This window comes from Diceros bicornis, chromosome 11, assembly GCF_020826845.1.
Source record: "Diceros bicornis minor isolate mBicDic1 chromosome 11, mDicBic1.mat.cur, whole genome shotgun sequence".
In the NCBI taxonomy this organism is placed as follows: domain Eukaryota; kingdom Metazoa; phylum Chordata; class Mammalia; order Perissodactyla; family Rhinocerotidae; genus Diceros; species Diceros bicornis.
Genome location: NC_080750.1, coordinates 78,212,859 through 78,238,635, shown reverse-complemented (window position 1 = coordinate 78,238,635; position 25,777 = coordinate 78,212,859). Strand labels below are relative to the sequence as shown.

At 44.6% G+C, this 25,777-nt stretch overlaps 1 protein-coding gene and 1 long non-coding RNA gene across 7 annotated transcripts in view; both read right to left on the bottom strand.

The window, feature by feature from the left end:
• Positions 1-25,777, bottom strand: part of LOC131411589 (ral-GDS-related protein-like) — a 259,398-nt gene that overhangs the window by 123,107 nt on the left and 110,514 nt on the right. The gene's annotated exons all lie outside the window — the stretch shown is intronic.
• LOC131411591 (uncharacterized) lies at positions 1,753-25,429 on the bottom strand. 2 transcript variants are annotated; one of them, XR_009221604.1, is made up of 3 exons: positions 25,302-25,429; positions 8,995-9,116; positions 1,753-2,053 (listed from the first exon to the last, which is right to left on the bottom strand). It is a non-coding gene; the product is annotated as an uncharacterized LOC131411591 (long non-coding RNA). The 2 variants fall into 2 exon arrangements; XR_009221605.1 differs by lacking the exon at positions 25,302-25,429 and adding an exon at positions 9,364-9,394.

Here is a 25,777-nt window from a genome sequence, read left to right as displayed (position 1 = left end):
GCTTTGAGTTTCAAATGGGCATAGAGTTTTGTTGCTATAAACGCCTGAAAATGCCCAATTTGGCTCAACTTAGTACCTGACACTTAGGGAAACCGAGTCCTGAAGCAGAACTGGTGCACTAAGGACCCCGGGAGGTTTAGAGACCCCCTGCCGAGGCCCAGGCCCGGTCCCCAGCATTTGCTACCTCCCAGGAGTTCCCAGCTGACTGAGGGGCCAATGGCAGACATACAGGAGATCCCCCATCCACCCTGGTCCTCCTATGGAGAGAGGCCTACCCACCGGGAAACTTCCCCCGTGTGTTCTTCAGGTGGCTTGTGGAGGTTTTCTGCAGAGCAGAGATGACAGTGCAGGGCGAGGAGAAGTTCTTCAGGTTCTCGCACTCCTGGGGAAGGGAAGAGAATGAGCTGTGAGGTGGGGCACTGTAGCCCCACTTGCTCTAGCTTCAGTCCCCTTCTATTTAAATCTCCCCTCCTGGATGAGACAGATGCTCAGGGAGTCCCAGAAGGGCACATTTAGGACCCAAAGAGTAACACTCACAGGGAACAGGATTTTAGCTCAACCCAGGGAAGGAGCCAGGTAGGAAGTGAGCATCCTCTCACTGGGACCTGGAGTCAAAGTCAGCGGGCCCCTAGCAGGAAGGGCCTAGGGACTGTGCAAGGGCTTAGACCACACACTGCAATCCTGGGAGCTGATAAAGGTGGAGAGGCAGTTCCCAAGGCTTCAGAGAGGGACTCCACTGGGCCTCCCACAGCACACCTGGGCCACCTGGATCCAGCACTCCACCACCCTCACCCTGTCCTGGGCTGTCATGCTCGGGTCCCTGAGGCAGGGGGTGATGACGAAGCTGGCCACCCTTCTGACGTGGTCGATGGTGGCCTGGACGGTAGGTGTCTGGTGTTCATTTCGGGCTTGCTCCTCTTGCCCCAGGTGGAGCCCAGGCACGGAGAGGGCACCACCTTCCGGAAGAGGTCCTGGAGAACAGGGGGAGTGTCACCCAGCCCTGCCACACCCCAGGTCTGTGTCCACAGCCCCCAAAGTCCCACACAGGAGTCACAGTTTAGAGCTGGAGCTCAGAAAGCTCAGGATGTGGCCTGAGCCTTGTGACAGTCCCTGGCTTTTCTTCTCTGTCCCCCGAGGACACCCAGCACAGGATGACCCAGGACCCAATACTGGCAGGGAAGGGAGAGGGGCTTTTGACCCAGCCCGTCCTGGCTAACTCCAAGCTCCAGACGGTGGCTCAACTCGGCTCATCCCAAGGGGGCATCTTCCAATACCCTGATCCCCTCTCTGGTCCCACTCCACATTCTGATGCACATCCCCCTGTGGCAGCTACAACCACAGGCCTTGTCTGTCTCCCTTGTAGTGAAATACACATCAGATGTCTAATAAGTCCTGAGGCTGTTGAGCCTCCTGAGCAGCCGGTTGGGCCACCAGGGACCGGGCTGTACACAGTGAGCCTCTCCCTGCACAGATGAGCCAGGGCCCACCCAGCTTTCCATCTCTTCTACCTCATGGAGTTGGCACAGTCACTCTGTGCAGCAGGTCCTCTTAATGTCCACCTCCACGGTCTGCAGGTGGACAGCAAAGGCTTGGGTGTTCAGAAAGTTGCCCAGGTCTTATGGTTGGTAAAGGGTGGAGCCTGGATTTGGGCCCAGATCATAGCAGTCTGGATCAGGTCTGGGGCAACGATGGCAGAGGGAAGGCCTGCCCCATCCCGCCCTGAAAGCCCAGCTGCTCACCGGATCCATCACGGTCAACAGCTCCATCACCAGCTTAAGAGGGAAGGCCGTGAGATTAAGCTTCTCACGCTCCTTAAGAGCCACAGGTGGAGATGGACTTCTCACTAGAAATGATGGTCCAGGTGACTCCAGCTCAGCAGCTCCCACTCCTGCTGGAGCCCATGTTGGCCCTTGCTCCAGCTCCACCACTGCTGATGGAGGGGACGCTGACTCCAGCGCTAGAGGAGGAGGTGTCAACGGAGCTGGAGCCAGCTCTACCTCCACCACTGCCCACTGCTCTGCTTCTGCCGCTGGCTGGAGCTCTGCAGCTGACGCTGGAGCGGGATAAAGAGAAAGGTTCACCCACATAGCTGACTTTCCATGTGTCCTTCTAAACACAGGAAAGATCCCCCTCCCTTCCAGGAATACCCAGCCTGCAGTCCCCCTTACCCTCTGGCTCTGCCTCAGTGGCCTCCAGAAGCTCACACTGGACAAGGGTAAGAGGGTCACGGCAGCTCCTCTCCTAACCAGGCAAGGTGACATTCATGTACATCCGCTTTAGCTTGAAAAAGGGACAGCCCCAGTCTGGTTCCGCCCTAGTTCTAGTCCAACCCCGTCATCTCAAGCTTCTGAGTGTGGAGACCCTCTGCTCCTGCTCTCATCTCAGAGCAACACTGGAAAGTGTGGGTGGCCTCATGTACCTGCCCCTTGTCTAGTGAGTAGGTGGAGTTGAAACCACTGGGCAACTACTCGACAACCTCTTGAGTGGAGTTCTGCAAAGACTGCCTGGGAGCTGGGCCAGAAGGAATCAGGGGCTGCATGCACACTGCCACTGGGGCCGACCCCCAAGAGAAAGTCTGCTGCTCAGTTCACGCACAGAGGGGCATCCCTGCAAAGAACTGTGGTCAGGGAGGGAAGGAGATGAATCCTCTAATGCTCGGTATCATGATTAGAGGAGCTCACCTTCTCATGCTGCCAGGCATGGCCTGGGGTATGAACATGACAGACTCACCAGGTTTCCGACACCTAACAACCAGCTCCTGCTCAGGAATGACCCGACCCTTATGTCCTGACTTCTCCCCTCCTCACAGACACATGCAGACACACACACACACACAAAGAGGGGCAAGGGGTGTGGGGCTGATCAGGTGGGATCACAGCTGTGTCCTGGCCTGCACTAGCCTTTCCTGGGCTGTCGCGTGTTACCTTTCACTGCCTCCTGCCAGACACCCAGAGGCGTCAAGAATGAGGGCTGAGCCAACATTGCCAACTACCAAAAAGATTCTCTTTCTGGGATTTTTTGAGCCCAGATCCTCCAAAAGTTGGGAAACAACAACAAAACATCTTTGCCTGCTGACTGTCTCCAATCAAGTGAGCTGGATGGGGTGCTGTGGGTGCGTGGTTACCTGAGTTCTAAGATCTGTTGAGGTCTATGACCCCACGTCATCTCCTGAACTGTACACAATGAGCCTACACAGCCCTACCCACAGCTCCCTGGAAACCTAACTAGGGACCTAGCTTTAAGGAGACAGAGATGAATGCAGACCTCCTTTTCCTTACTAGTTCTTCATCCTGGGATAGTCCCTGTGCCTCTCAGGTCCTCCCCAGTCTCTAAACCTGCACCATGGGGATCAGCCTAGAATCTACTTCCTAGGGACATCACCCGGTGTATATGAGATAATATCTATTACCCCTGTGGGCTGGTGTCACATGTACCTAAGGCACAAACTTAGAGATGGAAGAATAACAAGGAGGGGTGGGATGTAGTACAGAACACCACTCAAAACAGGCCTGGGCTCCAAGAATGTGATATTGGGACAGTCATTTCCAACTTGGCCTCATTTTCAGGTCAGCACCATGAGGGGGTTGCAACTAATGGAAATTCAGATATTGCCATCGTGTGACATAAAACCATTCGATTGTTTCCTGTTTTATGGAGAATGAGACCCAAGTGTCTCATCTTGGTCTATGAGGTGTGCAGCCTCCACAGTGGTACTCAGTAAGCCCCACCCATATTATACACATCCCCGTGGAACCACAAAGTGGTTAGTAACTGGCTTCTGAACATAATAAGAGCCAAAGTGATGGGATGTCTTGTCTAAATTTTAACTAAAAATGTCTCTCACTTCCTCTTGCTCCCTCTCTCATGTGCCATCTCTCTCTCTCTCATTCTGTCAAATCCCTGGAAGTGAGGAATCAAATACCGGTGTATTGGGGCTGCCCAATGTGTGAGGCACATTGAGGAGAGAAGCAAGGGAGTGCCTGGGCCAACAGACAGAAAGGAACTCAGGCTCTCAATCCAAAATGAATCCTGAAGGCTGAGAGTGACCTTGTGGGCCAGTCCTCCCCCAGTCGAGCCTCAGTTGAGGCCACAGCCCCAATCTGTTCAACTCACTGAGACAGAGGCACCCAGCTAAAACATGCCTGATTGCTGATCCACAAAAATTGTGAGATTGTCAACATTTGATGTTTTGAAATGCAAGGTTAGGGGCAATGAAGTCAGAGAGGGAAAAGTAACGAACACAGCCTACCAGGCCCTGGCCCTACCTTCCACCCCAGCTCCTGTTCTCTCCTCCCAGCCTCCCTCCAGCTGCACTGGCCACCTTTCTAACCTCCTCTGGCCAAACTCACTTCTGCCTGTGAGCTCAGGTGCCATTTCCCTGACACACTGCTCCCAGACTTGTGCAGGGCAGGCTCCTTCTTTTCATTCTGGTACCAGAAATAGTCACCCTAGTGAGGTCTTTCAGACCCTCCTACCCAGTGATGCCCAGCCCTCCCTCACAGCCCCCTGATGTGTTTCTCTACAGCATTTGCTCTTTTCTTTCTCATGTCTTTGCTTTTGTCCATTTCCCATCTAGACTGTGAGCTCCCAGCAGGCAGGGACCACTTGGTCATTTTCATCCTTCACTTCAGCCCACCAGGGCACCTGGCACAGGATGAGCGCTCAGGGCACAGCTGCTGAATGAGTACATGGGTAGATCTTGCACCTCGCCCCCTGCTTTTGACCAACTTTCATTTTGGAGATGAACACTATTAATAGGAGGTACAAGTTGTTTCTGAGGCAGGGGGACAGCCAGAAAGACCTCTGGTTGACTCTTCGCTGCTCCAGGAGCTCAAGAAAAGTTCAGTGGACACCGAGTAAATTCCAGGTTTACAGCAGAATGACTTGATATATATATATTATGTAATGGTTACCAAAATAAGTTTAGTTAACATCAATCACCAAACAGAAATAAAAGATTGTTTCCTGATGATGAGAAGTTTTAGGATCTATCTCTTAGCAAGTTTCAAATATACCACACAGCAATGTTAACTTAGTGTTGTATATCAAGTATATCTCAATACAACTGAAAAAAAATAAAAACAAAAACTCACTGGCCACCACTGACACAAGAGGCTGCCCGCCCCCTCGTGGCCAGCACTAGCACTGTTGCCCAGGCAGGAACTCCAAACAGAAAGCAACCTTTCTTCAGGTGTCCTCAAGGCAGAGGCTCTCCAGGATCCCAGGGGTAAAGCAGCAGGACCTGTCAGCTTCGAGGGAGTGGGAGGAGTCTTGGGAGCCTACCGTGCCCCCCTCTTGCTGTTCCCCACCAGGTGTCCTCTTCACTCCTAACGCATCCTAACTGCTGCCATGACAATGGTTCCCCTTACCTCCAGATGAGGACCGCAAGGGTCCAACAAGGATTAGTCTTCTCCCTGGACTCTAGACTTGGTGTCCAGTGCTCTGGCATCTTCTTCCTTATCCTCAGTTCTCATCCACCCAAGCCCCCTAGCATCCTCAGTTCTAAAGGATCTCCAGGGGCTGGAAATCATTTTCTCAGGGTTTCAGAGCACAGTAGGTCATCAACAGAGAACCTAGTCCAACAGACATGTTGTGAGTGCATGGAACACTTGGAGTCACTCGCTGGATGCACTCCACTTTATACAGGAGGACCCTCACTGAAGTATTCTCTCCTGTTCCCAATGCCTACACAAGGGGAGGATGGGCTCATGACAGTTCTGAGTGCCCACAGAGGTGGACTGCAGGACCCCAGTCCTGTGATCCCCAGGCTGGGCCAGGGATGGATCTGGAATAGGTAGACACCTAGGAACCTTAGGGATTCCTCTTCCCATCTCTGGGCCCCTGCGCACGAATCGAGGAGAATGGATGCTACTGCCCCGTGGGAGAGCTGCCTCCAACCTCTCTCCCTCATGCCTCTTGTCACTTGCCCAGTGTTGGCTCTTTTTTGACTGCACCTCCGAGTTCTCCATATGAGAATTCAAGTGTGAGTGAGTGTGCCTGTGCACATGTGATGATGAGGAGAGGAAAATGACCCCATATGGAAAGGGGTGGGCAGCAATCCTCTAGGATCTTAACGCCTCTCATTACCAAAGGAAACCTGAGGGAAGGGGTGGAGCCTCGGCCAAGTAAGCTGGAGCTCTCTCTAGTCTTCAGGACTCTGACGACCTCCTGTGGTCTGGGACGGTATCTGCTTCTTTCTAGGCCAGTTTCCCAAATGTACAGTGAGGGGTAAGATGTGCAACAGCACAAGCATGTGCTCAGCCAGGACAAGTCATCAGGCCCCATAGATACATTAAGTATGTTTTAAGTGTATTGAAGACATTAATATTGCTGTGCAATCATCACCACGATCCATCTTCACACTTCTCATCTTGCAAAACTGAAACTCTATACCCATTCATGAATTACTCCCCATTCCCCCTCCTCCCAGCCACTGGCAAACACCATTCTACTTTCTGTCTCTCTGAATCTGGTGATTTCAGGAACCTCATAGAAGGGAAATCACACAGGGTTGTATTTTTGTGACTAGCTTATTTCATTTAGAGTAATATCTTGAAGGTTCATCCATGGTGTGCCGTATCTTAGACTTTCCTTCATTTTTCAAGGATGAATAATATGCCATTGTATGTATATAGCACATTTTGCTCATCCATACATCCCTGGACAGATACCATAGCAAGGCCCACAACCAAGCCCAAAATAAAATGGGGCTCCAGCCAGATTTTTCTCAACAGTACCTTGCAGACTACTTTCTTAAGCCATATCCCATATGATATTTACTAAGGATCTAATCTTGGGCCGTGAGTTGCTTTTCAGAAACTCCATTTCTCTTCCTTAAGCAAGTTTCAACTACTTTGAGCCAATGAGACAACAAGATGGCTTGCAAGACTCAAACTGCAACTGCATAAGTGACTGGAGGATGAACTGGGGGACCAAGAACTCCCCAGCTAATCATGTTAAGGACACTGCCTTTTGAACGTGGGATGTGTGACAGAACATGAAAATCTGTGCTTACACAAAATACCTAGGACTGCTCCCAAACTTACTGCACCCACTCCTTTGTCCTTGAAAAGCCCTTTTCAACAGCCCATTGGGGAGAAAGATTTAACCTTTGTCTCCTTGCTGGCCAACCTCCTAATAAAGCTTTTTTCCCTTCTACAAGAGTGGGTATCCCGTTTGGCTAAGGGGTGCATTGGGCTGTGAGCCCTTCCTCGATTACAATACTTGGGTGGCTTCCATGTTTTAGCTATTATGAATAATGATGCCATGAACATGGGTGTTGCAATGTGTCTTTGAGAACATGCTTTCAACTCCTTGGTGGGGTATACACCCAGAAGAGGAATTGCTGGGTCCTATATAATTATATTTTTATTTTTTTTTAGGAATTGTTATACTGGTTTCTACAGCAACTATATATTCCCACCACAGTACACAAGGGTTCCAACTTCTCCACATCTTGGCCAACAGTGATTCTATTCTTTTTCTTCTTCTTTTTTTTTTTTTTTTTGATAGATGCCATCCTAATGAATGTGAGGTGGTCTCTCACTGTGTTTCTGATTTGCATTTCCCTAATGATTACTGATGATGAGCATCTTTTCATATGCTTATTGGTTATTTGCAGATCTTCTTTGAGCAAATGTCTACTCATATACTTTGTTCAATTTTGATTTGAGTTGTTTGTTTTTTGTTGTCGAATTTAGGAGTTCTCTATCTATTCTGGATATTAAGCCTTTGTCAGATACATGGTTTGCAAATATGGTCGCCCATCCTGTGGGCTGTGCTTTTACTCTGTTGATAATGACTTTTGAGGCACAAAACTTTTTAATATCCATGAAGTCCAGCATATGTATTTTCCTATTTTATTGGCTGCTCTTGGGTGTCAGAACCATGAAATCATTACCAAATCCTATCTTGTCAAGTTTTGCCTTATGTTTTCTTCTAAGGGTATTATAGCATTAGCTCTTACACTTAGGTATTTGATTCACTGGGAATCAAGTTTTGCGTACAGTGTTAGGTAAATGTCCAAGTTGATTCTTTTGCATGTAGATATCCACTTTTTCCAGCACAACTTGTTGAAAAGACTTTTCCCCATTGAATAATCTTGGCACCCTTGTCAAACATCATTTGATCACATGGGTGAGGGTTAATTTCTGGGCTCTCAATTCTGTTTCCATTGGTCAATATGTCTGTCTTTATGCCATGACAATGCTGTTTTGATACTGTAGATTTATAGTAAGTTTTCAATCAGGAAGAATCAGTCCTCCAACTTAGTATCTCCTTTCAAGATTATTTTTGGTATCTGGGCTTATTTGAGACTCCATAAGAATCTTAGGTTAGGTTTTTTTCTATTTCAGCACAAAACGCCCTTGGAATTTTGATAAGGACTACACTGCATTTGTTGATCTCTTTGGATAATGTTGACACCGGCACAATAAGGAGTCTTCCTATCCACGGTGATGGGATGTCTTTCATTTCTACTAGTGCCAGGTGGCTGTTCAGGTTGAGGGGGCGGCACTCCTCGAGGTAGTCTTGCAGAAACCCACAGTTCCTCCTCACTGTGCCTTCACCATTTCCTTAGAACGCATCTACAGTCAACAGAGGGTAAAATGCATGTAAAATGCACGTGGGAAGTTTTCAAAGACTGGGTGTGCATGGAGCACACATTTCTTCCACTCCTCTCCATTAGCAAGAACCACAGACTGAAGCAGCAGACCCTAACACATGGAGACTGCAGACTCAACCAGCAGACCCCAACAAATGGGGACTGTGGACTAATTAAGGGCCAGGGACTCGGGTTCCTGGCAGAACCATCTGGCAGCTCAAGCTGAACCGCTAAGCCTTTGCCTGGCACTGCTGACTAACCAAATGCTAAGACTGATGCTCTCTTAGAGCATCCTGTCAGTCTAGACTGACCCACTCACCCTGGACTGGAAAGCCAGTTAGATCAGGAGCTCACGGCAAACAGAGTGGATCTCATATCCAAGAGGAACTTACCCACAGCCCTCAGAAACAGTGAAAAAGATGGAGAACTCAAAGGTTTTGAGGGTACCAATGACTGTGTTTCTCATCCTCGAAGCCATCAGGTGTCTCCTTTGGATCCCACTGCTGCCACCAAACTGGTACAAAACAAAATAAAATTGAGCAAATTTTAAACATCTTATTGGCTTTATTCAACAGTTCATGAATCAGGCAGCATCCAGTCTAGCAGAGAGAAAGGCACTCCAAGGAGTTCTACAAAATGAAGGATTTTATAGGCAGAAGGGAGCAAGAACAAGGAAGTTACACTAGATAAAAAAGCGGGTTGGTTACTGCAAGGTTACCTTCCTTAGAGGATGGCAGGGCTCTATCAGGAAGATGAGCTACCTGCTGCGCATCAGGTGATTCCTGATTGACTGCTTTAAGATTCTATTCCTGGGAGGGCCAAAAGTCTAATTAAGTCTCGACTTGTTTATGTGAGGCATAGCCTAAGCGGCTCCATTTGGGCCTGGTGTCTTGTTTTAAACACATGACTTCTGCTGGTCCCTGCTTTCCCCAGTTACACCCCGGCTGTCCCTTCACTGACCATTGTTGGTCACACACCCACTGCACCTGCTTCCAGTCCTTTCCCTTCAACACCGTAATCTCACATACAGCTCCTCCCGACACTATCATGACGTCTCCCACCACATGTCCCCTATACTTTCCACACTGCCATCAAGATGCTTCACAACACCACCACCATTTATGTCCAATGGGCTGAGAGGCCTGCCCGTGCACTGGGAATCAGGAGTCACAGGGTCTGTCATTTGGCCTCCAATCATCTATTGTACCCCAGCTGAAGGGCTTACCCTGCGGAGACACTCAGTTGTACCCAACTCAATCGCACAACATCTTTGCCCCAGGCTTCCTTCAAAATGCTCCCCCCACTTTCTGCCCCAACTGCTCCTGGAGGGGTCATTTTGGGGTAGCCTTCGAGGCCACCTTGGTGATTTTGTGCCCAGGCCCAAACAGCTCTTGGCCAACAAACACTTTAACCATACCCCCTGAAATCATATAGCATAGGTAACTAGTGAATGGGTGCAAATTACTGGTTTTACTTCCAAGGGCCCTAATGAATATTTCACACCAGGAGCATCCACTTTTGGGTTTTACTGTAGGCTGATATCACAAGGCTCTCACCCAGTGAGGCTCTCTCTTCCCCAGCCCTCTGAGCAGATTTCTCCAGGCTATATTCTGCAATGCATCATTGTGTCTATCTCAGCCTGCTTCCCTCAGGTTGCGGGTCCCCCGAGGTTCCTGCCCTGACTGGCTACCACCAACCCATAGAGACACTGTCAGTCCTATAGGACTGGGTGTTGATTTCTACTAGGACTGACTGACTGGACTGGGCACAGGTGCGGTGGCCCTACCCACACAAAATCAGGTAACTGAGGCAACCAAGAAGTATCGAAAACCTTAACCCAACATCGACAACAACTCCATAAGACCCTATCCTAGCCCTTGTGGAACAGTCTCATGAGTCTCTTGCCTAAATGGTTTTAGAGAATGGCCTGTCCCTAGACTGTCTATACCAACCAACGAAGGAGGGGTTTTTGCCTTTCTTAGAACCACTTGCTGAATGTACATCAACTCACAAGTTCAAACCTACCTCCACCAGATGGCCCAAGAGGTTAAAATATTGTGTAATGTTACCTAAATCTTTTAAAAGATACCCAAGGCCCACGAGATCACTGACATATTTTCATGGCTGGTCTCTCCAAGTTGGGGACAATGGAAACAGACTGGATTTTAGACTGTTGCTTGTACAATTATAGGATCTGTTACTATAGCCATCATCGGATATTTACTCTCTTGGCTACAATGTGCCCTACCCCTAATAACTCTATTAATTACCCTTATTAACTATCCCAACCAACTTTAAATTAACTAAATTAAAATTAATCATTACCCTGATTAATTTAAAAAATTCAAAAATTTTATGGAGAATCTGCTTAACACAGAATACACTGTTGTAAGCATTTAAAGTATACAGTTCAGTGCCATTTAGTACAATGATTATGTCGTGTGGTTATCACCACTATCTAATTCCAGAACATTTTCAACACCCCCAAACAAACCCATACTCATTCACACTATTTTCTCCTAACCCAAGCCCATGAAAACAACTCATCTGTTTTCTCTCCCTATTGGTTTGCCTATTCTGGACAGTTCATTCAAATGGCATCATGCTATCTGTGGCCTTTGTGGGCGACTTCAGTGAGCACACATGTTTCAAGGTTCATCCATGGCCGAGCATGTAGCAGTAGCTTATTCCTTTTTATGGCTCTATAATGTCCTATATTATGAATAGAGCACATTTGGTTTATGCAGTCATAACTGGATAGAAATTTGGGTTTGTTCCACTTTTGGACCATTGTGAATAATGTTGCTTTGAATATCCATGGAAAAGTTTTTCTTTGAACATATGTTTCCAATGGTCTTTTGGACATACCTACCTTGTGACTCTCCTGGTCCATGGGAATTCTAGGTTTAAGATTTTTAAAAATGGCAAACTGTTTTCTGCAGTGGCTGCATCATTTTACTTTCCCACCAGTAATGTATGTGGGTTTCCCATTCTCCATATCTTTACTAACACTTGTTACTTTCCATTATGTTGAGTATAGCCTTCATTTTGAGTGTGAAATAGTATTACACTATGCTTTGAATTTACATTTTCCTAATAATTTATGATACTGAACATCTATCTAGTGCTTATTGGCCATCTATGTTTCTCCTGGAGACATGTCCATTGCAGCTAGTTACCCATTTTCATTGGGTAACCAATGAAAATGGTTTCATTTCAAACTTCTTTGAATGAAGTTTCATTTCAAACTTCTTTGTTTTTTATAATTGAGTTCTAAGAGATCTTTATATAGTCTCAATATTAGAGCATTCTCAGTTATATAACTTGCAAATAGTAGGGGACTTCTGTACCCCACTTTTAACAATGGATAGAATATCCAGATAGAAAATTAGGAAACAGCAGACATGAAAACATTAATGGACTTATCAGACATACACAGAACATTTTACTGAACAGCAACAAAATGCAGTCTTTTCTCAAGGGCACACATTATTTTCCAGAACAGATCACGTGTTAGGTCACAAAACAAGTCTTAAGTAAATTAAGAAGACTGAAATCATACCAAGTATCTTTTCCAAAGACAATGGCATGAAACCAAAAGTCAATAACAGATGGAAAACTGGGATATTCATAATACATGGAAGTTCAACAACAAACTCTTAAACAGCCACTAGATCAAAGAAGAAATCAAAAGGGAAATTAGAAAATAGCTCAAGACATACAAAAAGAAAAAATAAAAACACCAAATCTTATAGGATGCAGCAAAAGTAGTACTAAGAGGAAACTTTGTAGTGATAAACTTGTACATTATAAGAGAAGAAGGATGTCAAAGAAACAACCTGATTTACAACACACAGCATTAGAAAAAGAAAAAATGAAACCCAAAGTTAGCAGAAGGATGGAAGTCACCAAGAGGAGAGTGGGAAAAAATGAAAGACAGTATGAAATATCAATAAAAGTAAGAGTTGATTTTTTGAAAAAATAAAATTGACAAACCCTTAGATACAATATCTAGGGAAAAAAAGAGAGATGACTCAAATAAAGTAAATCAGAAATGAAAGAGGAGGCATTACAACTGATGCTTCAGAAAGAAAAAGACCAGAAGAGACTATTCTGAACTACTGTACATTCACAAATTGGGTAACCTAGACAAAATAGATAAATTCCTAGAAACAATCTATGAAGGCTGAATCATGAAGAAACAGAAATCTTGAACAGACCAGTAACAAACAAGCAGACTGAATCAGTAATCAAAAACCTCCCAACGAAAGGAGAGTAAAGTGAATGCTCGACTTCACCACAAATCCCTGAGCCAGCCTGCCCCAGCCCCAGGCTGACTTCTGTGGACCTAGCTGGCTCCCTGCAGGCTTCTGCAAATCCGGGCCCCTGGCTCACCCTGGAGCATGCCAGCTCTGGCGGCCCCAAGCAGCATCCTTGACACCAGGTTCCCATCAGGCTCCTGGAAACCTAGGCCCCCATATCAGCCTAGGGGCTGCGATCTTCAGCAGCCCAAGGTGGCTCCTGTGACCACAAGTGGTGTCATTGGCACCAGGCTCCTGGTGGACTCTGATGAATTCAGACCCTGGCTTCCCCAAGTTTCTGCCTACTCCAGGCAGCCACAGGCAGCACCCACAGCCACAGGCTGCTTCCATAACAGGGCACCCATTGGGCTCTCACAAACCCAGGACCCCAGGTCACTCTAGCATTTACTGGCTCCAACAACCCCAGGTAGATTCCATGGCTCCATGCTCCCCGGGGGCTACTAGGAACACAGGCCCATGGCTCACCACACCACCTGCCAGTTCCAGCAGCCGTAGACAGCTCTCATGGAACCAGGCTTCCGACAGGCTTCTACAGAACCAAACCCCCAGCCCACCCAGGTGCTTGCTGACTCAGGCGGCCCCAGGCAGCTCCCATTGCACCAGGCACCGGCAGGTTCCCATGAACCCAGGCTTCCATCTTGACCCAGCGCCTGCTGGCTCCTGCAATCTCAGGTAGCTCCTGTGGCCCCAGGTTCCCAGGAATCTAGACTTCTGGCCTACACCAGCACAAACTGTCTTTCATGGCACAGGCTCCTGGCAGGCTCCCGTGAGCCAAGACTCTCAGATCATCCCAGCACTGGCCAACTCTCATGGCCCTGGATGACTACTGTGGTCACAGGATCTCAATGAGGACCTGCCAAAACAGGCTCCAGTGGGGCTACTCATGATCTCAGGGTCCCAGTTTTGCCCAGGGCCAGACACAATACTGTGGACGCAAGCTTTCCACTCACCCCAGTACCAGGTTGCTCAAGGGCTCCAGCAGCAAGCCTGCCCCTGGACACCACCAGATGGCCCACCCAGGACCCCTAGATGGGCTGAATGTGAAGGCTTTGGTTTACTAAAGCCAGTCTGTAATGAGTGGAAGAGGTGTCTACTTCCTCAAATTTGCAGACACCAACGGAAGGCCACAAGGATCATGAATAATCAAAGATCCATGACACCACCAAAGAAAAAGAATAAAACTCCAATGACCGACCAAGAAATGGAGATATAGGAACTATGTGACAAAGACTTCAGAACAATGCTCTTTGAGAAATTCATAAAACTCTAAGGAAACACAGACAGACTACTAAATGAAATAAGGAAATAGTGCATGAACAAGTGAGAAGTTCAACATAGAAACAGAAAGCATTAAGGAAAAACAAACAGAAATCCTAGAGTTGAAGAACACAATGACTGAACTGAAGAATTCAATAGAGACCTTCTAAATCAGATTCAACCATGTACAAGAAATAATTAGTGCACTAGAAGATGTGTCATTTGAAATCATCCAGTCAAAGGAGCAAAAAGAAAAAAAGGAACGGATAGGATTGGGGAAAGGTAGTATGAATTATGGGATACCTTGAAAAGAAATAGATAAGCATTATTAAAGTACCAGAGGAGAAGACAGGGAGAAAGGAAAAGAAAGTTGACTTAAAAAAGTAGCAGCTGACACCTTCCCAAATCTGGGGAGAGATGTAGACATCCAAGGTCCTGATGCCGATTGGTCACCCTAAAATTTCAAACTAAAACTTTCTTCTCCAAGACACATTAGAACAAAACTATCTAAACTCAAAAAAAAGGATCAAACAACATGATCAAGTTCAACATGATGCAAATCAATGAATGTGATACACCGCATTGATAGAATGAAAGATAAAAATCCTAAAATAATCTTTCAATGCAGAAAAAGCAGTTTGACAAAATTCAACGCCACCTCATGATAAAAACTCTCAAGAAAGGGTTACAGAAGGAACATACCTGAACATAATAAAAGGTTTACATAACAAACCCACAGCTAACATCATATTGAACAGTGAAAGGTTGAAAGCTTTCTTGCTAAGACAAAGAACAAGACAAGGGTGCCCAGTCTCAACACCACTCTTCAACACACTGCTGTAAGTCTCACCCAGAGACATTTGGCCAGAGAAAGAAATATAAAGCATCTAAATTGGAAATGAAGGAACAAAGTGGTCTCTGTTTGCAGATATGATTTTATGTAGAGAAATACCTAAAGACTCCTCCCCAAACTGTTAGGACTAATAAACAAATTCACTCAAGCTGCAGGAGACAAAATCAACATATAGACATCGGTTGCCTTTCTCTACACTGACAATGAACTATCTAAAAATGATATAAAGAAAAAAATCCTAGTTACAATACCATCAAAAACAGTAAAATACTCATGAATAAATTTAACCAAGAAGGTGAAAGATCTAGAAACTGACAACTATAAGACACAGATGAAAGAACTTAAAGACACAAAGAAATGAAAAGATATCTTATGATCATGGATCAGAAGAATTAATATTTTGAAAATGTTCATGCTACTCAATGCCATCTCAAGATTCAATGCAATTCCTATTAAAATTCCCATGGCATTTTTCAGAGAAATAGGACAAATAATCCTAATATTCATGTGGATCCACAAAAGACCTCCAATAACCAAAGGAACCCCGAGAAAGAAAAAGCTGAAGGCATCACAATTTCTGATTTCAAACTTTATTACAAATCTATAGTAATAAAAACAGTATGATACAGGTATAAAATGAGACACCTAGACCAATGGAACAGAATCAAGGATCCAGAAATAAAACCACACACATACAGTTTGCTAACAGTTGACAAGTCAGCTAAGAAGACTCCATGGGGAATGGATAGTTTCTACAACAAATGGTGCTGGGAAAACTGGATAACCACATGCAGAAAACTGAAATTGGACTCCTATTTTACACCACTCTATAAATGATCTCAAATTGAATTAAAGACTTAAATGTAAGACACCAAATATAAAACAACTAGAAGAAAATATAGAGAAAAAAGCCCCATGAAACTGGTCTTGACAAAGATTTTTTTGGATATAATATCAAAAGTGCAAGCAACAAATGCAAAACTTAACAAGTGTGATGACTTCAATCTAAAAAGCTTCTGCATAGCAAATGAAACAATTGGCAAACTAAAGGGGCTAATATCCACAGTATATAAGAAACTGTTACAACTCAACAGCAAAGAAACCAACAAAACAATATGAAAATGGTCAAAGGACCTGAATAGATACTTTTTCAAAGAAGACATAAAAATGGTCAACAGGTACCTGAGAAGATGCTCGTAATCACTCACCATCAGGGAAATGAAATCAAAACTACAATGAGATATCACCTCACACCTGCTAGAATGGTTATTCTCAAAGAGACAACAGACAACAAGTGTTGGCGAGGCTGTGTAGAAAAGAGAACCCTGTGCACCGATGGTATGAATGTAAATTGCTACAGTCACTATGGAAAAAATATGGAATTTTCTCAAAAAAATAAAAATAGAAATATATATAAATGAGCAATTCCACTTCTGGCTGTATACCCAAAGGAATTGAAGTCACTATTCTGAAGAGATATCTGCACCCCCATGTTCATTTCAACATTATTCACAGAGAACATGGACACAATCCAGGTGTCCATCAATGGATAAATAGATAAAGAAAATGTGAGATATATGTATACATGTAATATATAATGGAATATTATTCAGCCATGCAGGAGAATGAAATCCTGCATTTTGCGACAACATGGATGGACCTTGAGGCATTGCGCTAAATGATATAAGTCAGACGGAGAAAGACAAATACTATATATTCTCACTCATATGTGAAATCTAAAAAAGCCCAACTCAAAGGAATAGAGACAAAAATGGGTTTCCCAGGGTCGCGGGGTTGGGGGAAATGGGGAGATGTGAGTCAAATTGCACAAATTTCTAGCTGTAAAATGAACAAGTTTTGGGGATCTAATGTACAGCATGGTGACCATAATTAACAATACTATATTCTTATAGACTTGAAAGTTGTTAAGAGAGTAGATCTTGAAAGTGATCACTAGAAAAACCAAGTTAATTATGTGAGGGAATGGAGGTGTTAACTCACCGTATTGTGGTAATCCTTTCACAAATCATCATCTTGAACACCTAAAACTTACCTATGTTATATGTCACCAATATTTAAAGAAATCTAAAAAAAAAAATCTCTCAACAAAGTAAAACCCAGGACCAGATGACTGCACTGGTGAATTCTACCAAACATATAAATAAGTATTAAAAACAAGACTTCTTACACTCTGTCAAATATTGAAAAAGAGGGAACACTTCCAAGCTCACTTTACGAGGCCAGCATTACCCTGATACCAACACTAGACAAGGACACTAAAAGAAAATAAAATTACAGACCATTATCCCTGATGAACATGGATGCAAAAATCCTCAACAAAATACTAGCAAACTGAATTCAACAGCATGTTAAAAGAATTATACTCTACCACCAAGTGAAATTTATTCCTGGTATACAAGGGGAGTTCGATATACAAAAATTGATCAATGTAATAAGCCACATCAAGAAAATGAAGGGGAAAAAATGACCAACTCAATTGATGCAGAAAACCATTTGACAAAATTCAATGCCCTTTCATGATAAAAAACTCAACAAACTAGGAATAGAAGGAGAGTGCCTCAACATAAAAAAATCCATATATGAAAAACACACAGCAAACATAATACTCAATGATGGAAGACTGAAAGCTTTTCCTCTAAGACCAGGAACAAGGCAAGGATGCCCACTTTCACCACTTCTATTCAACACAGTATTGAAAGTTCAAGCCAGACCCATGAGGCAATAAAAATAAATAAATAAAAGGCATCTAAATTGGAAAGAAATAAGTAAAATGGTCTCTGTTTGAAGATGATATCATGTCGTATGTAGAAAATCCAAAAGACTCCACAAAAAAGCCGTTTGATCTAACAAATGAATTCAGAAAAGTAGCAGGATACAAAATCAACACACAAAAATCAGCAGCATTTCTAGACACGAACCATGAGTTCTCTGGAAAGGAAATTACAAAAACAATTCATTTATAATAGTATCAGAAAGAATAACAGGCTTAGGAATTAACTTAACCAAGGAGATGAAAGGCTTACACCATAAAAACTACAAAACATTTCAGAAAGAAATTAAAGAAGACATTCATAAATGGACACACATCCCATGTTCATGGATTGGAAGGCTTACTATTGTTAAAGAGTCAGTATTACCCAAAACAATCTATAGATTCAATGTATTCCCTAGTCAAATCCTAAGGATGTTTTTTGCAGAAATAGAAAAACCCGTCCTAAAATTCACATGGAATCTCAAGGGACTCAGAATAGCCAAAAGAATCTTGCAAAAGAAGAACAAAACTGGAGGACTCACACTTTCTGATTTCAAAACTTACTACAAAGCCACAGTAATCAATAGTATGGTATTGTCATAAAGACAGACATAGAGACCAATGGCATAGAATAGCGAGCCCAGAAACAAACCCTCACATATATGGTCAAGTAATTTTTGACAAGGGTGCCAAGACCATGGAATGGAGAAAGGTTTCTTTTCAACAAATGGTGCTGGGAAAACTGGATATCCCCATGCAAAAGCTTGAAGCTGGACCCCATCCAACGCTATATACAAAAATTAACTCAAAATGGATCAAGGACATAAATGTAAGACCTCAAACAAGAAAACTCTTAGAAGAAAACATAAGATCAAATATTCATGACACCAGACTTGGCAATGATTTCTTGGATATGACACCAAAGGCGCAGGTAACAAAAGAAAAACAATGGAAAAATTGGACTCCACGAAAATTTTATAAGTTGATACATCAAGAGGCACCCACAGAATGGGACAAAATATTCGCAAATCGTATTTCTGACAAGAGACTGGTATCCAGAATATACAGAGAAGTCCTAAATTAAGCAACTAAAAACAAGCCAATTCAAAAATGGGCAGGGACTTGAAGACTCCTTTGCGAAAGAGGACTTAGAAATGGCACATAAGCACATGAAAAGATGCTCAACACCACTAATCATTAGGGAAATGCACATCAAAACCACAATGAGACACCACCTCACACCCAGTAAGATGAGTGTTATTGAAAAGACAGAAAACAGCAAGTGTTGGCCAAGATGCAGCGAAATGGGAACCCTTGTACACTGTTGATAGGAATGTAAAATGATGCAGCTGCTATGGAAAACAGTATTGATGTTCCTCCAAAAAATTGAACATAGAATTATCATGTGATCCAGCAATTCCTCTTCTGCATATACACCCAAAAGATCTGAAAACAGAGCCTTGAAGAGATATTTGTACATCCATGTTCATAGCGGTATTATTTACAACAGCTAAAACGTGGAAGCAACCCAAGTGTCCATTGACACATGAGTGGATACACAAAATGTAGTATATCCATACAATGGAATATTATTCAGCCTTAAAAATTAAGCATATTCTCCAATACGCTATACATGGATTAACCTTGGAGACATTATGCTAACTGAAATAAGCCAGTCACAAAAAGACGAATACTGTATGAACTGAGAGTAGTCAAATCATAGAGACAGTAAGTAGAATGGTGGCTGCCAAGGGCTGGGGGGAGGGGAGAAGGGAGGGTTATTGTTTGATAGGTATAGAGTTTCAGATTTATAAGAGTTATGGGGATGAATGGTGGTGATGACTGTACAACTGTGGAAATGTATTGAACGCCATTGAAGTGTACACTTAAAAATGGTTAAGATGAAACATTTTTTGCTATGTATATTATGACTCAATATACAAAAAGAAAAAAAAAAGAAATGAGCTATCAAGTCACAAAAAGACATAGTGGACACTTAAACACATATTGCTAAGTGAAGGAAGCCAACTGGAAAAGGCTATATACACTGTTCCATAGTTTTCATATATTCCAATTACACGACATTCCAGAAAAGGCAAAACTATAGAAACAGTATAAAAATCAGTGTTGCCAGGAGTTGGGGGGCAAGGGACGAAGAGGTAAAGCACAGGGATTTTAGGGCAATCCAACCCTTCCGTAGGATACTGTCGTGGTGGATACATGAGATTATGCATTTGTCAAAATCCAAGTACATGACAGCAAGACAATGAACCTTAATGTAAACTACGGACTTGCTTACGAACACTATAGCAGCATCAGCTCCTCACTTGTAAGGAATGAAGCGCACTAACACGGGTGGTCACGCAAGATGTTAACCATAGGGGAAACTGTGGGGGAAGAGGGAGAAATGCTCTGCTCTCTCTGCTGAATTTCTCTGTTCATCTAAAACTTTCCTAAAAAAAATCTATTAATTAAAAAATAATCAATGGAAAGTAGGGAGTGGGTAGAAATATGGACGAAACAGGAATATCAGAATATTAATAAATGTTGAAGCTGGGTAATAGAGACATGGGGGGCTATCGCACTTCTCTGTTTAATTTGTGTATGTTCAAGGTTTTCCACAATAAAACATTTTTAAAGATCCAGATTAAATCTAGATTATATGTACAAGGAATCAAAGAATGCAAAGAAAACAGATATTTTTGAAGCAAGTACTCAAGGGGCACACTGAGGGAACGTGCAATCACACTGGATAAAGAGTGAACGTCCTGGTTCCACCAGGAAGGTTCAGAGCTCAGTGAGCAAGGCAGGCAACAAAACAGTCAGGGAAGTGACAGATAATGATCACAGAAAAATGTTTGCCCTCACTGATCACAGAAATGCCAACGATGGGCCCTGACAGAACTGCCCCAGGATTTACAATGTCATGACACCCAGAATTAGAGCGGGCTCTGGGACAGAGCACCACGTCCTGTGAGAATGCCAATCAGCACCGGCTTTCTGGAGGGCAAATCTCCCAAACCCTGGAACCTGCAGGCCACTGGCCCGGCTGCTCTGTTGTATGGAACCTGTCCAAAAACAAAGAGATTGGGTAAAGATGATGGACTGAATAAACACATGTAGAGCCCCTTTGACATAGAATCCCTTAAACATGACCCAAAGTTTCCTTCATTGATGAACAAATTCATAATAGCCTTGGGAACCATCAAGAGAGCCGACATTTTGATGAAAACATCAAAGAGAGTCAAGAGCTGGTGATCGGAGATCCCAGTGGGGAACTCCGTGTGAGCCATGAAGACCAAGCCAGGGTGTCCTCTCTCCCTCTCCCTCCTCCCCCTGTCGTTCACCTAACACCTTCTGCATCGTCCCTCCACTCCCAGCCACTGCCAACCTCACGCTCCAGGAATACAGGAGCAGAGGCACAGGGCGCCCTTTCCACGAGCACAGCTCGTCCTCTTTCTCTCTGCACGGCGCCAGGCAGCAGAGCTGTCGTGACATGAGTACAGCCATGTTTGGCTGCTCCATTGACCTACAGCCACCAGCACAAAAAGAAATATAAAAGCTGCTTTCTGCGTGGTGGGAACCGGCCCTTCTCCCATGGAGATAGTTGCAATGTGTAAAAAATTCAAGGCCCTTCGGGCACTGCAGCCTGGGGCAGACTAGCCATCTGAGCTGGGCTGGGAGGATAAGCAGGGTAAACAATGCACGTACACAACTACTGGGCTGAGACGATAGCCAGAGTGTGGGGCTCAGTGCATGTACGCCACTGATAACCATTTGTGCATGGGAACACTGAATGCTTTCTCTGTAAACTCTGTAACTGCTTATATAAATTGCTGGAGACTGAGACCCGGTGAGAGTTCCACCTGTGGAAGGGACGCCTTGCCCAGGACGTGTGATTTCCGCCCAGCCGAAACAATTGACAGGACTCTCCCGGCAGTGGGACGTGGATGTTGTGAGTAATTGATTTATTGTGAAGTAATTGATCTGATGTGTTCTCTTTTCAGTTAACCTGGCGTTTCTCTTTCTGGTTGATTTGTGTCATTTCCCTTCAGTCGATCTGGTGTTTCCCTATCCGATAGAACTGATGTTTTTCCCTCTTATTATATGACCTATTCAAATGTGCCGCTATCTCAGCTGATGTGGATGTTTTCCCATTCCAGTCGAGCTGGTGTTTTTTCCCTCTTATTATTTGACCTATTCAGATCTGTTTGCGGACTATCACCTTTACCATCCTCTCTATAATAAAATATACCTTCAACCCATTTGTTTGGAGTGGAAAGTTTCTTTTACATCTACAATTGAATCCCCAAACCTCTCATAACAGGAGCCCAGCCCGGCACCTCCTCAGGGCCCAGCACACTCTTCCTCTCCATCTGGTCCTACCTGCAGCACAGACACCTGCTAGCTCATCTCCACCTTACAAACAAAACTCTCCCTTGGACCCAGGCTCTCTTTTGGCTACTGTCCACTTTCCCAACTCCCCTTCATGGCTAAACCTCTTAAATAAAGTGCCTTATACATACTGCCCTCCCATGGACCCCCTACACTCACTCTAGACCCAGCTTCATTCCCACCCTCTCAAGGAGACTGAGGTCACCAGTGATGCCACATGGCCGAGTCCAGCCATCTTTTCTCCATTCTGATCAGAGCTGTATCCCACCCAGCTGAGCACCCCTCCTTTCTGCAATACCCTTTCCCCTCATGGGTCCTGCAACTTCATGCTCCACGATTTCAGTCCCCTTTCCTGGACCCTCTTCAGCTGCACCTCTGCAAACACTGCCTGCTCCTAGGCTGGGCCCTGGTCCCTTCTACAGCTACAGTGTCTCCAGGAAACCTCATTCAATTCCACGGTTTTAAACATCTCTGACCTCATCCCGACTCTGCTGACACACCAATGCAACTTTAAGAGTTTAGGTGCTAGGTCCCCAGCATCAGCACCTAAGGAGTATCTCAGACTCGATTCATCTCAAAATTTCACTGTCATATGAGTTCCAAAATAACATCAAATCTTTCCAAAAGGAGGAAAAATTTGGATACAATAAACAGTTGTGAACAAAGTAACCAATAAAACGTATACTTACATCCAATCCTGGTTGCTTGATGGGGAAAATAAGAACACAGAACTAAGATCAGATATTCTCAAGCCGGGGACCGGAACGTGATGAGTTGGGAGTGTAAAACACAGGAACTGATCAACTCTAAGCATTTACAGAAAGAGAGGCAGAAATGGTTGTTCCTAAAAGCTGAAAGACACCCACTAAAGGAATAGAAAAATCATGAGAAAACCTAACAAATTAAAAATTAAATTAAATGGTAGACTCACATTCCAATTTATCAATAATCACAATTGTAAATAGATCAAATTGCTCTATAAAAACATGAAGGTTCTCAAGTTGAGTTAAAATATTGTTATAAAATAAAGGGATATAATATGGTTGAAAATAAGGAGATAAAGAAATAAGACTTTAAATGGGACAAAAAGGGGTTCTCTGTGTTGATAACTGTCAGGGACACTTATGCACCTAACAATATGGTCTTGAAACATAAAGCAAAACTGGACAAACAAGAAGACACAGGCACCCCAAGGGAGGTGCCTTCCCTTTCCACAGGGAAACCTACCTTACCTCTCTTAAAAAGCCACAGGTCAAGTGATACAGTAAGTTAGGAAACAGATCTGCTGACAAACACAAAAAAGCTAGATCTAGCCTCAGCCCCAGGGACAACGTAAGCATCTAGTGGAGAGCGAACATTCTCCTCAAACCACGATGAAACAGTCACCACAATGGACTGTGTGCTAAGCCACAATGAAATCTCTAAAGAGTCCAAAAAGCAGAAATCTATAAGTGACTATATTACTGGAACTTAAAGCAATAAAAGTAAAAAATAATCACAAAATATTGGCTCCCCTCCCCCAACATAGCCACTTGAAAATCTGTCCACACCCTTCTAAATCTCTCAGGTTAAAGAGGGAATCCAGACAGACAGGAGAAACTCTTTAGAAATGAACAGCAATGAGAGCAGCATGAGGCAAATCCATGACGTGGGGACAAGGGGACGGAAGAAGGGACACAGCCTCCACTGCAGGTATCAGGGAATATCACCTGTACAGCAAGCTGAGCACTTCCCTCCAAGAGCCAGAACAACACCACAATAAAACCAATGACAGCAGAATGAAGGGAGAATTCACCAGACAGGAACAACAACATAGACCTGAGCAATGGAGTCAAGGGCTGGCTGTCTGGAAAGACCTGTAACAGTGAGAAACCTTGGGCAGTCTGACCAAGAAGAACAGACAAAGGCACCAAGAGGAACAGACAAAGGCACCAAATTGTACCATCAGGTACGAGAAACTACAGAAACAGCTTTAACGTGATAGGAGAACATAGTGGATAACTCTGACCAGGACATCAGTGGTCCTCAACTGGAGCCGTCCTTCCCATAGGATGCATCTGGAAACATGCGGGATGGGTTTTGTTTCTTGTTTTGGGTTGTCCTACTGGTTGTTGCCCCAGGGGTCCCGGAGATCCTGAATAGCCTGTCACATAGACCCGTTTCCCTCTTGAAGTGTTACTGACATCTGGGAAGACAAGCACTGATCCAGATTAAATGAGCAATGTGGTAGGAAAATGTTTTCCATGGATGTATAACAGGGAAAAGATGGTACCCTCAATATGTAAGGAATATCGAGAAACCAATGTTTACAACTACTAAACTGTAAGAGAGCAGGAAAATCAGAAACATAGCAAAGAAACACACCAAAAATATATCCAACCTATTTGTACAGGTGGAGAAATATGTAGGTAAAGCACAGGAAACAGTGGAGGAGATTACACACCAAATTTTACTACCGACAAGGAATAAAAGTTGGGAGGTAGGTGAGAAATAGGAGTTTTTACCACTTCTTAGCTTATGTATTTCTCTAGTGTTTTAATTTTTACAAAAGAGAATGTATTCTACTCAAAAAGATGTTTCAAATTTTAAAGAAATTATTAAAATGTTCAAAATGACTTCAGTTCAAGGATATTCATTAAAACATGTATGGAAAGCACCTCCCCATAATGTTAAGAGTCTCCTATAACTTTTCCAATAGTTTACTATGTCGATTTTATTTCACATTTAGATCCTAACTCATTGGAATTTACATTTGTGTGAGGGATGCAACAGAAGCTGATTTTCTCCTGTTCAAGTGGAAAACCAACTATCCAGGCACCATTCATTGAGTAGGTCTGGCTTTCCCAGCTGACCTGCAATGCCTCCTTCCCCACCTGCTAAACCCTGACAACTACCGGTGCCTCTTGAGCACCCTAGAGCGAGCGGGGTGAGCTCTGCAGCCTGGGCTCCCTGTGTGCAAGGGGCGGCTACCAGCAGAGCCTTCTCCCAAGACAGCAGCAGGCATGCTGCACACAGAGGTGCTCAGGGGCCGTCTGCTGTGGAGCAGGAAACTCCTCATGAGGAGCAGGCAGTGGGGGAGCCCTGAGCCCCAGGACTGACCTCGGCTGGGGGCAGCAGGCTGCTCAGTTAGGGAGCCCCTCCCTTCAGCTCGTCCAGCTCCTCCTGCAGCGTGTGCACCTGGCTGTCGGCAGCTGCCCCTCTTCAGCTCGCTGTCCTTCTCCACCTGCTCCTGCAGGCGGCACCCGTGCTCCTGTTCCCCCGGGACCAGAAGCAGTAGGAGTGCAGCGAGTCCAGGAGTTCTTAGGCCCCAGCGCTGACAGGATGACCCCGCTGAGGGACCTGGGGCCGGTGTTGCTGTGTTCATCCTGCACATCTTCCACGGCTGGCTCCGGGGTGACATCTGTTGGAGGGTGAAGGGGCTCTGGGAGAGTTTCTGAGGCATCATTGTGAATGATGAACGTGGGGGCTCTGGGCCAAGCTCTCATCAGGCCCAAGGCTGGCCCCACTGTAGGTGGGCTCCACATCTCTCTTCAGCCTCTTTCGGTCAACAGCCTCTCGAGGGACAGATGGCCTCT